The sequence below is a fragment of the Dicentrarchus labrax genome, unplaced genomic scaffold, assembly GCF_905237075.1.
Source record: "Dicentrarchus labrax unplaced genomic scaffold, dlabrax2021, whole genome shotgun sequence".
Lineage (NCBI taxonomy): Eukaryota > Metazoa > Chordata > Actinopteri > Moronidae > Dicentrarchus > Dicentrarchus labrax.
In genome coordinates, this window is record NW_026136701.1 from 3,564,025 (window position 1) to 3,569,000 (window position 4,976).

Sequence of the window (4,976 nt, forward strand, 5' to 3'; positions counted from 1 at the left end):
TATACCATTATATTTTTTAATGATTATACAAATATAGTTCAAATGGAACTGTTTTGTTTCAAAGACACTTTGTCTTTTTTATATTTTTATTATATTCTATTGTATTCTTTCTTTTACCCGTTTCCCCTGTGCTGCTGTGCCAAATTAGAATTTTCCCTACGAGGGATCAGAAATGGAACATCTTATATCTTATCTTATCTTATCTTATCTTATCTTGTGATTGTAGGGCATACAGCAGAATCATGTTTGGTAACTCTCAGTGACCAGGAGCAGCAATAAAAACAAGAATAAACAAGATAATACATATAAATATAAAGAGAGGCATGTCCTATCTATCTGTATATTTAAAGTTGTAAAGCAGGGCTCTCAAACTGCCCGCCTGGGGGTGATTACTGACCCTCCACCCCCTCCCTCAGACCAGTGACATGATGTCAAAAATATAATATAATCTAGAATTAAAATAAAAACACATTCAGAGAGGCTAACATGGTAATATTCATTTAATTCAAGCCTGCATCTCAGGCATCAAGCTTAGGAACAATATAGACCTTTAGTTCAACAGACACACAGCTGTGTTTTAATCACAGGCTCAAGGGTTAAACCTGCACCTCAGTTACAGGGAGAGTTTTAAAGCTGACGGAGCAAAACATTTTCAAAATGCTAAGCAATCATATGGTCCTTGAGCTTTAAAAGGAACATTGAATTTTAAACACAATAAGGTCTGAGGAGAGACTTTGACTCAGCTGCTGCACCCCCTGTGCTGAGCTGTAGCTCCGAGAAAATCTTTGGTGGAAGTAGTTGCATTCAGTGTCTCAGAGAGCTGCAGATCATGGGTCCAGTATCACCATCGACATCAGATATATCTCAGAACAGGAGATGATTGGTTTCATCTTCCCTTTGCTGCCAAATCAAGCCTTTTTTGTTTTTCCCGTATCAAATATCTACATCAGCTCTCCTACTGACAAAAACTTTGAGATAGGACGGTTGGTCTTAGTTGTAGTTTATAATATGAAGCTGTCATTTTTGCACCAAAAACCAGCAGTGCATTTGTCCTGCTAACAAGTATCTTCTGTGTTCCACAAAGGTAGAACCCTGGCCTACAATAGGTGACTGAAAGCAGGACAAGTTTCAGTGGTGGACCTTCATCTTTTCTGGCTAGTTGTCATGGTTACAGCAGTGGGCATGTATTGATCCATCTAAACTGCTGCAACAACGAAGATGTATGTTTGACATACAACTAGAACTATGGCTCTAAACCAACTATTGACTTACATCATCTCAGGTATGGAGCAAAAGTGTCACATTGGAAAGTATTGTATATAAGGAATGTTGCAACATGAGAAATTAGCTTCTGCTTTCTTTATCATGTGAGAAACACAAAAAATACCACAGAACCTCATTACTCAAGTACTCATTACCCAGAAACACATTATATTTATGCTGCAGCCACTCTGTCTGCTCTCTGGTGGCGCTGAATTCCTCCTCACACACACACACACACACACACACACACACACACACACACACACACACACACACACACACACACACATTTACCTATTGCAGATTGCAATAAATCCTCAACTTGGCAGTAGCCTACTGTCTGTTGTCAGAAGCTATGAACATATTACTTTTCTTACAACATCAACTGTGTGAACATAGCTAAGTTAACATAAACTTTGTGTCTGACGAGCCAGCATCTCACCCGGCAGCATTATCTCTACAACCTGCCTAAAACTTGGATTCAAAAAACCTAAAGAGAATTTATGTGTGTTAAATAGACGATTATTACTTGGGGACTGCTGGTACATGCAACTGACCCCAACCAAGAAGCTGCGCTGGTAGAAGAAAACGTTTTATATTGGTTCTATCAGTGCGGGGAGAGTGGGATTACAGAATGGACAGAAAAACACTATTTCACTGAAACAATGTTAGAAAGCTTATGCAAAAATCATGAAGCAACTAAAGCTGTCAAATAAGTGTAGTGGAGTAAAAAGTAAATATTTGCCTCTGAAATGAAGTATAAAGTGGCATGCAGTACAATAATGTGTACTTAAGTTCAGCACTTAGTTAGTGATGTTAGTAATGCTAGGTCAGCATTATAACCTACAATATACACGTTTAGTGACTGTATGAAACAATTTGAATAAAAAGTGTAAATAGCACTGGGAGACTGAAATCTAATGGTTGCACAAAAATATGAATGATTAAAGAAATCATAGCATCAAATATCCGTATGTTACTGATAGTAAAAAACAAAAACAGGAAATGGTAATATTTTGCAGGAAACCAACCTGCTCTGGTGATGTTCATATTTCTGTTGTTGACTGTTTTCCATATCACCATCGTAGTAACTGCTGAAACAGCCACTTGATGGCAGCAGTGTTAAGCTATCACACCATAGGTAGCACGAAGTACAAAACAACTATAGAACCACATCAAATGAACAGTTTGAACAGTCAAACAGCAGCGATAGTTAAACCACTTCTGCAGCTGAGCTGTAGTGGCTCATTACTTCCTGCAGAGAGAAGCAACGTGCCATATTCTGGAGGGGATTTCTTCCTTTGTGTGTATTGTTTGTGTATTTTATTTATTGGTGTATCCAACAGGGACAGTACACATCAATTAAATTAAAGTTTTCATCTATTTTTCACCTATTCTCCCTGGACAGATGTTACAAACTCATCCTAAAAATATAAGAATATGAGATTAAACTGACAAAAGTTACTTAAACCATTTGTAACTATTAAGAACAATAATTAAAAAACATCCAGGAAACCATTATACAACACTGTAAAACATGTAACACAAAAGCACACAAGACATGCTAAGCAATTAAACAGGACAAAACTAAATACAGTACATAGATATGCTCTCTCTCTCTCTCTCTCTCTCTCTCTCTCTCTCTCTCCCACTCTCTCTCTCTGTGTGTGTGTGTATTTGTATGTCTCAGATGAGACCGCAGGACAGTTGTTCCTTTTCACTACATCTACACAGAATGTCAGTAGCAATGATGTTCTGTTTTTTAAAGAATAGGTCATTGGTCATCCTTGTATGGATATGACAGCAGAAAAAATTGACAGAATGGTGAGGCACTATGGGTTCGCAGGAAGAACAATGCGTTCATCTGATCCTCCTGAAGAGGGTTTGGATTTGTTTAACATAGACACAATAACACAAACATTGTTAGCTTTAAGATAAGACAGAACTTTATTAATCCAGAGGGAACATTTTACTTTGATCTTTCAGCCCCCATGTTTGAGAAAACACCACAAAAGTGCTCTTGTGGATGCACCTATGGTAGGTAAAAGATTATAGTGTCCTCCAGGGCAACTGTCCAACTGTCAAATTCATGCAAATCACGTTAAAGTCAATGTGTTTCACTTCACTACGCACCTTCAGGCAGCATTAACCAATGTACAGCAACTTATTTATTTATTTATTTTATTTTATTTTTAAACCGTTATTTATTCAGGAAAGGTTCACTGAGAGGAAGCCCCTCTTTTTGCAGGAACGCCCTGAGACCTGCAGTTGCTCGCTGGCTGAGTGCACTCTCTGCTGGTGCCCTCTGAGCTAACACTTCATTCGTCATTCATACATTTTATTAAAGCTATAATCTGTAACATTTCTGCATTAAACTGTGTATAAACTCTAGAACAGAAACAGTGATTTTTAAGGTGGAACTGCTTTATTCAGTGTTTTTAGTGGTTTTAATCAGGTTTGTTTGGAGAGGAGGAGACCTTTGGATAATTGGAGAAGCTAAATGCTGGCTGCTGCAATGACAACAACTCCCACAATTCCACACTACTTAACGACGTGACCAAACTTTGTCTTTTGCTATTATTTTGATGTGAGACACCCCTAGTGGCAAAAAGGACATATTGTATCTTTAAATCATCCATCTTTCAAATGGGTGTAGGTGCTTGCACCAATTACCGTATGCAGCCCAGGCCCTCCCGTCCCTCTGCGAATGAACTGCAGTCCATGTCCTGCTTTTAGATCCACAGTGTGGAAACAGGGGAGCTCGCCTGCATTTAGATGGCTCCGAGGACAATTTCCCGATAAGGAATGTGGGGCAATTAACATCAGCAGCCCAGAGGATATGGATTAAGAAAGAAAGAAATTAAAACAGGAAGAACAATGGGGACCATGAACTATTAATCGCTCTTGACTTTTGCAAAAATAACCCAAATAACAAAATACATCTTTTTAATTTAACACACTGGAAACACAGGAACTAAAGTATAACAACTAAACCATGTGCTACTGCTACTATTTGTGTTATTTGTGTTGTCTGTTGTTGTGGACTGTTTTTATACTGTTTTTTTCTCTATCCACTTTGCTGCTGTAACATTACATTTTCCCCATTGTGGGACAAATAATTATCTTATCTTATAACAACCCCCTTTTGTAAAGCATCAGGGTCTGACCACTGAGCTTCATGAGATCCTGTGCCAAAAAGTTAATGTGTGGGTGTTAAATAGTTTCAGTATCCAGTGTGTCTGTCCATCTTGAAGTCATCAAGGTTGGAGAACAGTTTGGCCTTTCACTCTCTCCGCCCTGCTGTATTCTGCCTGTTTCCTTCACCCAAGGGTGGGTCTGTGGCCTCCAACAGAAACACCAGCATGACCTTCCTGCCAGCATTCCTACACACATACACAAAACCACCAGGGTGCCCACAACAGCACAAAGGTTAACAGAAAACAACATACGAGTCCAACTGGAACCTAGAAACATGAATAATATAATGAAAAGAAAACGTAATTAACGTTCATACACTTAAAAGTTTGTTTGCAATCAGCAGTCATGATAAAGAGGGACTGTGGATGAGAAAGTTATCCGTGATTATTTGGAGGAGGGCCAGGGTTAGCGAACACACCTGCAGTCTGCAGACTAAAAGAGAGAGAGAGAGAGAAAGAAAGGAAGACGGAGAGGAAGAGAGAGAGAGGGGGCAGAGAGATAACAGTGAAGTGGAG